This window comes from Schistocerca piceifrons, chromosome 7 (genome assembly GCF_021461385.2).
Source record: "Schistocerca piceifrons isolate TAMUIC-IGC-003096 chromosome 7, iqSchPice1.1, whole genome shotgun sequence".
In the NCBI taxonomy this organism is placed as follows: domain Eukaryota; kingdom Metazoa; phylum Arthropoda; class Insecta; order Orthoptera; family Acrididae; genus Schistocerca; species Schistocerca piceifrons.
This window is the reverse complement of record NC_060144.1, coordinates 582,282,242-582,294,890: the sequence shown is the minus strand read 5'-3', so window position 1 is coordinate 582,294,890 and position 12,649 is coordinate 582,282,242. Positions and strand designations below refer to the sequence as shown.

The 12,649-nt window shown below is 41.5% G+C and overlaps 1 protein-coding gene across 2 annotated transcripts in view; it reads left to right on the top strand.

Moving 5' to 3' along the window:
- Positions 1-12,649, top strand: part of LOC124805137 — a 167,715-nt gene that overhangs the window by 4,964 nt on the left and 150,102 nt on the right. The window lies entirely within an intron of this gene.

The window sequence follows — 12,649 nt, the reverse complement described above, 5'->3', positions numbered from 1 at the left end:
GAGAGATGTCGAAACTTTACTGTCTCAGTTTGACCTCTGCCTCTTAAATACTGGGGCCAGCACACATTTCAGTGTGGCTCATGGTAGTTACTCGGCCATTGATTTATCAATTTGCAGCCCAGGACTTCTCCCATCTATCCACTGGAGAGCACATGACGACCTGTGTGGTAGTGAGCACTTCACCATCTTCCTGTTCTAACAACCCTACCACAACAAAGGTCAAAATTTAATAATGATTGTGGTGTTGCTCACACTGCTAAATACTGCATTTTCGGGCAACAACAAACTTATTATGTGACAGGTGTCATTAGAGCACAGTTAATAAAGTCATTTCATGTAATAATGAATAAACTAGGCACTCATCTTTTCGTGTTTCCCACACTGGTGTCATTGTAAAATCATGGCTCAATCGTCGAAAATCTAGGTGGTGATGATTCCAAGCTTGGATGCAAAGAGGCCTAGGTTTTATTCTGCTATATTCAAAAGTTTTATAGATGTGTTTCACAAACCATTCTTGAAGATTACACTTTTGCAGGACAATGGTGATGTAAAAAAGTAATCAGCACTCCGAATTTAAGTTACACTTCTTTTTCATTACTTTTGCTGCAATATCACGTAACACAAAACATCACTTCACAATACAAAACATACTTGAAAACATCTTCCTCACTGTTAAAGTTCACATTTTATAAGCTGACTACAATATGTGTCTTTCCAACATGACGTCCAAGACTTTACTTTTTCAAGGTCCAACTCTCTAACTACTAATAATCTCTTACGCACCCAAAACTCAGAGTTACAAGTACGTCAAAGATCATTGTGACAAAAGAAAGAATACACATAAGAATAATATCATTGCAATATAAACATATCGCTGTATCAAAGTACCTCTACATTAATCAAATCAAATCTGAATGTTGTCTCAGAAATATGTTAACTATTTTACAGAAACACAGTAGAATATTGCTGGTATCGAGAGGTTGAGTTGAGGTGCCGTAATGGCTACGTAATTCAAGTACCATTACACTGTCACTGCCTCAACCGGCATCAGGCCCACGGACGCCTACCCAGATGGGCTTTAAACAAGGCGGACTGGGAAACTTTCACTTCTGCTGTCACCTTTGAATGTCCCACACACGGTAACATCAATGTGATGCTTGAGCATGTGACTACAACAATCTTTTCTGTGGCAGAAAACACGATCCCTTGCTCTTTAGGGTGCCCCCAGTGAAAGGTAGTCCCTTGGTGATTGCCGGAAGTCGCTGAAGCAATTAAGGAGCATCGGCGATCTCTACAGCGGTATAAGCTTCCCTGGAGCACCTCATAGCCTTTAAACGGCTCCGTGCGTTTGCCAACTTATCAAATGACGGAAGCAGGAGTGTTGGGAGAGATATGTCTCGACCATTGGGTGCCATACATCACCTTCCCAAGTCTGGGCAAAGGTCAAACGTGTTTTCGGGTAGCAGACCCCAACAGGTGGTCCCAGTGTTAACATAAATGGCATGTTGTCTGCTGATACAAACGCGATTGCCGAGTACTTTGCTGAGCCCTATGCTTGAGCCTCTGCATCTGAGAATTACCCCCCCCCCCCCCCCCACCCGCAGCCGTTCCATCTCTCAAATGGCAGCTGGAAGAGGAAGTCCTCTCATTCACTACACACCACAGTGAATCGTACAATGCCCCATTTACAGAGTGGGAGCTCCTCAGTGCCCATGCACATTGCTCCGACACAGCTCCTACACCAGATTGGATCCACAGCCAGATGATTAAACATCTCTCATCTATCTACAAGTGACTTCTCCTTGTCATCTTCAACTGGATCTGGTGCAATGGTGTCTTTCCATTGCAATGGTGGGAGAGCACCATCATTCCAGTGCTCAAAACCTGCTTGATGTGGATAGCTATCGGCCCATCAGCCTTACCAATTTTCTTTGTAAGCTGCTGGAATGGGTTGTGTGTCGGTGGTTGGGTTGGTTCCTGGAGTCACATGGCCTACTGGCTCCATGTAAGGGCAGCTTCCGCCAGGGTCACTCTACCACTGATAATCTTGAGTCCCTCAAGTCTGCCATCTGAACAGCCTTTTCCAGATGCCAACTCCTGGTTGCCGTCTTTTTTGATTTATGAAAAACGTATGACGCCATGTGTTGACATCATATCCTTGCCACATTATGCGAGTGGGGTCTCCGAGGCCTGCTCCCAATTTTTATCCAGAATTTCCTGTCACTTCGTACTTTCCATGTCCAAGTTGATGGCTACCGTAGTTCCCCCCATATCCAGGAGAATGGGGTCCCACAGGGCTCTGTATTGAGTGTATCTCTATTTTTAGTGGCTATTAACGGTCTAGCAGCAGCTTTAGGGCCGTCCGTTTCACCTTCTATGTGTGCAGATGATTCCTGCACTTCGTACTGCTCCTACAGTACTGGTGTTGCTGAGCAGCGCCTACAGGGAGCCATCCACAAGGCGCAGTCATGGGCTCTAGCCCACGGTTTCCAGTTTTCGGCCACAGAGTCGTGTGTTATGCACTTCTGTCGGTGTCGTACCGTTCATCCAGAACCAGAACTTTACCTTAATGATGATCCACTCACTGTCTTGGAGACATATCGATTCTTAGGACTGGTTTTCAATGCTCGATTGAGTTGGCCTCCTCAGCTTCGTCAGCTTGAATGGAAGTGCTGGCAGCACCTCAATGCCCTCCGCTGCCTGAGCAACACCAGTTGGGGTGCAGATCGCTCTACGATGCTGCAGCTCTACAGAGCCCTTGTTCAATCCCGCCTTAACTATGGGAGTGTGGTTTATGGTTCGGCGGCACCCTCAGTGTTGCGTTTACTCGATCCAGTGCATCACTGTGCAGTTTGCCTAGCGACAGGATCTTTTAGGAGGAGTCCGGTGACCAGCGTCCTTGTGGAGGATGGAATCCCCCCATTGCAGGTTAGGCATGCACAACTGCTGGCTAGTTACGTTGCACACGTTCATAGTTACCCTGCGCATCTGAATCACCATCTCCTTTTCCCACCCACAGCGGTTCATCTCTCGCATCGGCGGCCCAGGTCTGGGCTTCCAATTGCAGTTCGTCCGATCCCTTCTTTCCGAACTGGAGTCCTTGTCTTTACCCGCTATACTTGAGGTCCAGTCACGTACACCTCCATGGTGCACACCTAGGCTGCAACTTCGCCTGGACCTTTCACATTGCCCTAAGCACTCAGTTAACCCCGCCACTCTCCGCTGCCACTTCCTCTCGATTCTTGACATGTACTGAGGCCACGAAATGGTTTGCACTGATGGCTCAGTGGCTGATGCGCACATCGGCTTCGCATATGTCCATGGAGGACATATTGAAAAGCATTCCTTGGCTGCTGGCTTCAGTGTTTTCACTGCTGAGCTGGTGGCTATATTTCGTGCTCTTAAGCACATCCGTTCATACCCTGGAGAGTCATTTCTTCTGTGTATTGACTCCTTGAGCAGCCTACAAGCTATCGACCAGTGCTACCCTCATAATCCTTTTGTAGTGACCATCCAGGAGTCCTTCTATGCCCTGGAATGGTCCCGTCATTCAGTGGTGTTTGTCTGGACCCCAGGTCACGTCGGAATCCCAGGGAACGAAATTGCCGACAGGCTGGCCGAACAGGCTACGCAGAAACCACTTATGGCGATCGGCTTCTCTGCAACTGACCTGCGTTCAGTACTACACTGCAACATTTTGCAGCAATGGGAGACGAAATGGCACAACCTCAGCACGCACAATAAACTGCGTGCCACTAAGGAGACTACGAATGTGTGGCAGTCCTCTATGCGGGCCTCTTGCAGGGACTCTGTGGTACTCTGCCAGCTCTGCATTGGCCACACTTGGGTGACACACGGCTACCTCCTGCGCTGTGATGACCCAGCTCAGTGTTGGTGTGGCGCCCGCCTGACAGTGGCCCACATCTTGGTGCTGTTCTTCTTTGGCTGCTGTGCGATGGACTCTTCAGTTACTGGACTCGTTGCCATTAATTTTAGCTGATAACGCCTCATTGGCTAATTTAGTTTTACATTTTATACGTGACAGTGTGTTTTATCATTGTGTATAAGTTTTAGTGAATGTCCTTTGTCCCTTTGTGTTCTCCACTCTAATGCTTGTGGTATGGATGTTTTAATGTGTCCCAGAGTGGCTGGCTTTTCCTTTTTATTCTCATGGTCGGCCAGCCACGGTCATCTGCTATCTTGTTTTTACCCCTTCTACCTGTTTCTTGCTTTTCTCTGTTCTTTTCTTTTCCTGTTTTGTCCATAGTAGTGTTGGTTGTCCTTCTGTTGTTCTTCTGGTTCTTCCTTTCTCCTGTTATTGTGCTGTATGTCTCCTTTTATTTCTTCTTTCCCTAGTGTAATTATTTTACTTGGGAACAAGGGACTGATGACCTTGCAGTTTGGTCCCTTCCCCCCCCTCCCCCCCCCCCCCTCCGCCCCACACTTTTAAACCAACCAACCAACTTCAAAATCTTATCAATATTTGACCAGATAATTGTGCGGAATTTTTTAGACAATATTTCATTATGGATGACAGATTATCTGCAAAATGCTGTGTTACTATTAATATTTTCTCCTGGGTCATTAATATACAACATGAACAGCAAGGGTCTCAATACACATCTGTGGGGCACACCTATAGTTATTTCTACTTCCGTCAGTGGCTCTCCCTCCAGGGTAACATATTGTGTCTTCCTTACCAATAAATTTTCAGTTTCATTTTATGGCCTATGTGACCATTCTTTCACCAGTGAATGTTTGTGTGTTATTGAGCCAAATGCTTTTTGGGAGTCAAGAAATACTGCATCTACCTGTCTGTCTTAATCCACAACTTTCAGGATGTCATGTCAAAAATGTGCAAATAGGTTTCCGCATGTCCAGTATTTTCAAAAAACCATATTAAGTGATACAGAAGAAGACATTCAGTTCAAAATACCTAATTATGTTTGAGATGTGACATGTTATGTTTAAAATAGGGACTAACTCAGCCACAAATTCTGTATAGCTTCTGGTAGGGATTTCGTTGGGCTCTGAAGCTTTCTTCAGTTTTACCAATTTCAGTTCTTTCTCAACACCACTGACACTAATATCTATGTCACTCATCTTTGAAGTGTTGTGAGAATTATGCTGAGGCAGTTCTCCTTTATTTTTATTTTTAAAGGAACATTTGAAAGCTGAGTTCAGCATTACTGGTTTTTTTTTTCCTATTCTCAGTTTAAGATCTCCACTCCTGTGTCATCCACGAGTGTTTGTAGAATAAATTTGGTCCCAGCAACAGCTTTTATGTATTACCAGAAATTCTTTGGGTCTTGTGAGAGAGCTTTCTGTAAAATTATGGTATGGTAATCATATGGATGCTTCATGCATTTCTCTTCTGATGGGCTAACGCATTTCATTTACAGTTTGTCTCTCTGTATCTCTATGCTTTGTTTTAATCCTCTTGTCCAGTAGTCAAATTTTCCTTAGAAATTAGCAAATAGAGACAGTATACTGTTGAGTGGCTCTCCCACCTGATCTACTACATACATGTGTATTCAGTGCTTGGTTATTCTTCTTCTGAACTTTGGCAACAGTTTCTCTAAATGTTTATGCTCATAACTAATGCTGATGTTGCTGTGTGTCCTAAATATTTTGTTGGTAACACTAGTTGAGCATAAGATAGTGAGAGCGGCATGTGATAATAGGAGGAGGTTAACTGCATGGGAAGACTATAGAGATGAGGTGTGGATAACCTCATCTGTGTTGCTGTATGTGTTATCTCTATTTGGAATACCGAGCGAGGTGGCACAGTGGTTAGCACACTGGACTCGCATTCGGGAGGACGACAGTTCAATCCCGTCTTCAGCCATCCTGATTTAGGTTTTCCGTGATTTCCCTAAATCGTTTCAGGCAAATGCCGGGATGGTTCCTTTGAAAGGGCACGGCCGATTTCCTTCCCTAACCCGAGCTTGCGCTCCGTCTCTAATGACCTCATTGTTGACGGGACGTTAAACACTAACACTAACCCTAGTGATCCACAAAACTACTGTCCAATCTCATTGATGTTCATTTGTTTTGAAATTGTAGAACATACTCTGAAATTAAATGTAATAAGGTACCTTAAACAGAATGACCTCATCCATGCCAGCCAGCATGGATTTTGAAAATATTCTTCTTGAGAAACCAAACTTGCACTTTTCTCAAGGATCAAAGCAGTCAGGTAGATGTTGTATTGTTCCACAAAATTTCGGGAGAACTGTCGGATGTTTGTAACTTTCTGCCACAGTATGTCAGCGCAGAGTCTTCTGGCCGTCTTCAGGTGATACTGATGAAAATGCACTGAGCTCTGGTATTTAAGGCCATGCCAGCACATGCGTTGGGGATTTACTTGGCCTCCTCCATAGCCGGTGTAGTTCTGTGATGGAACTGTGGGAAGACAATCAAATTGATATCAATGCAGTGAGTTTTCACCACTGAGGGCATGCGGCACAGCAGAATCGAATGCGCTCAAGTAGTGCATGTGCAACACCAAGTGAATCCACAATGCATTTGCCGGCAGGGCCTTAAATACCAGAGCTCAATGCATTTTCGCCAGTATCACCTGAAGATGGCCAGAAGACTCTGTGCCGAAATATTGTGGCAGGAAGCTACAAACATCCGGCAGTTCTCCCGAAATTTTGTGGAACCATATATACACCGGCAAAGTTTTAAATCTCACAGATGCTGTATTACTTGAATTAAAAAAATTGTCTCAATACCATACCACCAATAACTGGATGGTTACCAAGCAAAATTTATTGGCTCCATTGAGGGTTTCTACGCTGGAGAGCCAGTTACAGTTCATATTAGTGTCCTATAATATGGTATTAATTGTAACTCAGGCTTTTTGCAGGTAATGCTGTTGTCCATAATTAAATACTGTGTGAAAAAAGCTGCACAAGTATTTGGTCACATCTTAATAAGATTTCAAAGTCGTGCAAAGATTTGCAACTTGCTTTAAATGTACAGAAATTTGAAGTTGTGCACTCAGCAAAATACGGACAAATAGTGTTGTGACTACAGCATCAGTGAGTCACAAATGGAACCAGTCAGGTCCTTCAAATACCTGTGTGTAACAATTTATGGGCATATAACATTATTATGAAAGGATAGTTGCTACTCACCATATAGCGGAGATGCTGAGTTACAGATGGCATAACAAAAAGCACACACACACACAAACACACACACACACACACACACACGACCACAGTCTCTATCTGCTGAGGCTTTCACTTTCTGATAGTCTTTTTGTTGTGCCTATCTGGGACTCAGCATCTCCGCTATATGGTGAGTAGCAACTATCCTTTTCATAGTATTGTTACATTCCATCCTTGGTTTGCCATTGTTTAATTACTGGGGATATGAAATACGATGACCACATAGGCTCAGTTGTAGGTAAAGCAGATGGCAGACTTTGCATTATTGGTAGGATACTGGCAATATGCAGTCAACAAAAAAGAGACTGTTTAAAAACACTTGTGCATCCCATCTCACAATATTGCTCTAGTGTGCAGGACCTATACCAGATATGACTGACAAAGGATAATGAATGCATTCATACAAATATTGCACAAATTGTCACACGCTGTTTGAGACATGGGAGAGGAAGAAAAATACTGAATTCCCAGGTGATTGAAGATAAACTCCAATTAACCCAGGGAAGCCTGCTTACAAAGGTACAAGAGACAATATGTAACATTCCCTTCTCCTTCCAAATACATAGACATTCAAAAGGCATCACAACATGATCTGTAGTATCTGTCACTTGAATTTGCAGACTCATTGGCTGATTAAGAATGGAAGCACTGTGATACAGCTAGACATGTGATTTTTTAAATACTTTTTGTCACACAGTTTCATATCATGCACCACTGAACAACTATTACAGAGCAAAGCAACTTTCCTACGAATATTTGCTAATGCTACAGAGAGTGATTGAAACAATAAATGGAGAGTGTGCCAAGCCAAGACAACAGTCAGTGAAAGAGCTTGAATACATGTGACCTGGCACACAGTGCTTTTTTGCTACCCATATATTCCTGCATTGTTGACACAGCAAGTTACTTCCTTCATCACTGTTACAAATGAATGTGCTCCCGTGTGCCTTAATATGATTATAGAGATTAAGCTGCACATGTTACTAGTACTAATTGAAGAATCTATAAATATACTTCAGCCCATTGTTCATCAAGCCCTTGGGAGCCACAAGGATTAGTCTAATTAAAATGTGGACAGGGGTGTGTCAGAAGCCATTCTTCCCACGCTCAATATGAAACTGGAACAGAAAGAAACCCTAACAAGTGGTACAATGCTAAGAATCCTCTGCCATGCACCTCACAGTGACGTACAAGGTGTGGATGTCGATGTACAGTCTGTGATTCAGTTTTGAATGCCATGTCTACCATTGTTCAAGCATCTCAGAATGCTGACTTTGTTCTTCAGTTTTGTTATGGACTAAGATAGTTGTTTTTTCTTGGGCTGTAGGTTATGCAATGTGCTGTCCTCGTGCATAAATTTTTGGCCGCTGTTGATTACTAATTCTGACTTCTCGTGTTTAATCTGCAAAGTCAGAAGGAAAAACCACATGTTTCTTGGCTGATGTAGACTTCATCTCCTTCTGCGAATTCTTCTGTGCTAAGGAATGGAAAGTTCTATCACAAATCTAAATATTTCAAGAAATGATGTACTCACCTTCTTCTTTAACAGCAATATTCGAACACCTCATACAGTACTGTTACAAACTACTTTGATATTAACTGATATTGATTGTGAGGCAAATGGTAGCTAACAGAAGAGAGAGAGAGAGAGAGAGAGAGAGAGAGAGAGAGAGAGAGAGAGACACTTCTGCTGATCTCATAATGTCACTGCAATTGTCACAGCATTTATTCTTCTGTGGCTCACACCATATTCCAAGGCAGGACCCGATAACACAGGATAAACTGCCCAAACAGCACAGCGTCCCATACTAACTCATTACTTAAATAAAACTCTTATTGTGGCAATCAACTTTTGTCGGTTCAGAAGATGCTGTGCAATATGTCACTTCACCAAGGGGTATGTTACACTATACAGTATATAAACTCAATATAGGTAATAACATGGCCTCATTCAAAGGGAACTACAGCATTCACGTAGTGAACATATGACATTAAAATGATTAGCTCTTAGGCAATCCATTCACAAGAGTTATATAGGAAGGTGTGTGCTATTTTTCAGGCTTAAAGTAGAATTGAAAAAAATGAGTGATAAACCCCAGTTTTACAAATATAACTGAAAAATTTCTTTGTTGAACACTTTTTATTCTTATTTAGAGTTGTTCACTGTATTTTTTGTTTTATATACTGATGAAAAAATCTTCATGCATTTGTACATTGTATTTTTCATTTACTTAAAATGTTTTAAACAATATTCTGTGAATTATGTAGTGGTTCATTCCATGGCTGAATAAATTTGTAACACATGATTACATTGAATCTTAAGAAAAATAAAATTAGAGAAGATACGTTTGCTGGACGCAGGCCAGTTCATAGCTCATGGTCTGCAAATTTGATAATGTGAAGATTCAGATTGGTCTTCAGCCACACTTTTGGGTGCAGATACATGTAGTTGCTGCATGATAGAGTAAATTGAAGACTTGTCCAGGATGGCAGCCTGTCATTTGTATGCCTAAGAAAGAGGGAAGTGAGTTAGCAATGTTACACACTCCAGTTTTCTGTCATGTGGAGCACTGACGCACATTACACGTCTGTATGACAATGCAGTGCCTTGTACAACAATTATTCACAGAATCACACTTTTGTTTGACAAAACAGCTTGTATACTAGTACCATATTTATTTATGCCGTAATGTGATTTGTAGCCACAATAGACACAAAACCAACAACCACTGCAGTACTGCAAGTTTATATGCCAACTAGTTCTATAGATGATGAAAAGATTGAAGAAATGTATGATGAGATAAAAGAAATTATTCAGATAGTTAAAGGAGATGAAAATTTTGTAGTAATGAGGGACTGAAGTTCGATAGTAGGAATAAGAAGATAAGGATAAAATGTAGGTGGATAAGCATTGGGGAAAGGAATGAAAGAGGAAGCTGCCAGGTACAATTTTGCCCAGAGTGTAATTTAATCTTGATTTAAGAATCATGAAAGAAGGTTATATATGTGGAAGAGACCAGGAGACACCAGAAGGTTTCAGATTGATTATATAATGATAAGACAGAGATTTCAGAACTAGATTTTAAATTGTATAACATTTCCAGAGGCAGATGTGGACTCTGACCACAGTTTATTGCTTATGAACTGTAGATTAAAACTAAAGAAATTACAAAAAGGTTGTGAATTAAGGAGATGGGACGTGGATTAGTTGAAAGAACCAGAGATTGTTGAGAGTTTCAGAGGGAGCATTATGGTGTGATTGACAAAAACGGGAAAGGAATGCAGTAGAAGAAGAATGGATAGCTTTGAGAGATGAAACAATGCAGGCAGCAGAGGATCAACTAGGTAAAAAGACAAGTTTTAGTAGAAATCCTTGGATAACACATGAGATATTGAATTTATCTGTTGAAAGAAGAAAATATAAAAATGCAGCAGATGAAGAGAGTGAAAGGGAATACAAGTGTTTAAAAACTGAGATTTACAGGAAGTGCTAAATGGCTAAGCAGGAATGGCTAGAGGACACATGTAAAGGTTTAGAAGCATATTTCGCTAGGGTAAGGGTAGATACTGCTTACAGAAAAATTAAAGAGGCCTTTGGAAAAAAGAGAAGCAGATGTATGAATATCAAGAGCTCAGACGAAAAACCAGTCCTAAGCAAATAAGGGAAAGCTGAAAGGTGGAAGAAATACATAGTAGGTGTGTACAGGGGAGATGAACTTGAAGACAGTACTGTAGAAGTGGAAGAGGATGTAGATGAAGATGAGATGGGAGATATGATACTGCATGAAGAATTTGACAGAGCACTGAAAGACCTATGTCGAAACAAGCTCCGGGAGTAGGTGACATTTCAGCAGAACTACTGACAGCCCTTTGTGAACCAACCATGATAAAACTGTTCCATGTGGTGTGCAAGCTGTATGAAACATTTGAAATACCCTCAGACTTCAAGAAGACTGCAAGTGCTATTACCAAACCATCAGTTTAATAAATCATGGAAGGGAAGCTGTGGTTGAGAAGGGAGTGTGAGACAGGATAGTAGCCTATCGCCAGTGTTATTCAGTCTGTACATTGAGCAAGCAGTAAAGAAAACCAAAGAAAAATTTGGAGAAGGAATTAAAGTTCAGGGAGAAGGAATAAAAACTTTGAGGTTTGCCAATGACATTGTAATTTTGTCAGAGAAGGCAAAGAGCAGTTGAATGGAATGGACATTGTGTTGAAAGGAGGATATAAGATAAACATCAACAAAATCAAAACAAGGGTAATAGCATGTAGTCAAAGTAAATCAGGTGATGCTGAGGGAATTTGATTAGGAAATGAGACACTTAAAATAGTAATAGGTTTTGTTATTTGGGCAACAAAATGACTGATGATGGCCGAAGTAGAAAGGATATAAAGTGTTGACTGGCAATGGCAAGAAAAGTGTCTCTGAAGGAAAGAAATTTGTTAACATGGAATTTAGTTTTAATTATTAGAAAGTATTTTCTGAAAGTATTTGTATGGAATGTAGCCATGTATGAAAGGGTAACGAGGATGACAAATAATTTAGACAAGAAGAGAATAGAAGCTCTTGAAATGTGGTGCTGTAGAAGAATGCTTAAGATTATGTGGATAGATGTGGAGGTACTGAACAGAATTGGGGAGAAAAGATATGTGGCCCAATGTAAGTAGAAGGAGGGATTGGTTGATAGGACACTTTTGGAGACATCAAGGGATCGCCAATTTAGTGTTGAGGAAGGGGGGGGGGGGGGCGGAGTGTGGGGGGTAATAATTTTAGGGGGAAGACCAATAAATGAATACAGTAAGCAGATTTAGAAGGATGTAAGTTGCAGTACTTATTTGGTGATGAAGAGGCTTGCACAGGATAGAGCAGCATAGAGAGCTGCATCATATCAGTCTCTGGACTGAAGACCCCAACAACCACAATGTGAATGACTACATTTCATCTGAATAAACCACTGGTTACTTTATTTACTTATTTCTCTATTTATTAGAATCTCATGCAATCTGTCTCTCAGATCTCATTCACACATAATAATTTGTTTATCTGCCCCCCCCCCCCCCCCCCGCCCCGCCCCCTTTAAAACCAATTTCCATAGCAAAACAATTTTTATGAGTTTCTTTACTAGCTTTGAAATCCAGTCCTGTGTAACAAAAGCTGTGTTGTTTTTTTTTCACAAATTTAGTATTTCTTTCTATTGTTAATATGCAGAAATCAGTAGCATATTTATTTTGTGCACTTCACTTTTCTTCTTCTTCGTTATCTTCTTCTTGGTAGGTATTTGAATCCCTCTCTATTCTACATGTCCCTCCCATAACAATTGATATCCCATCAATTCACTCAGCTTTAACATTTTACTTGCACATTTGCCACCTTATCTGTCACTCATGCCTCATTTTTGTCATTATGATCCATCTCTGCATTTCACTCCAACTGAGATACACTGTTTGTGAGTACCGTAACTGCTGTTCCC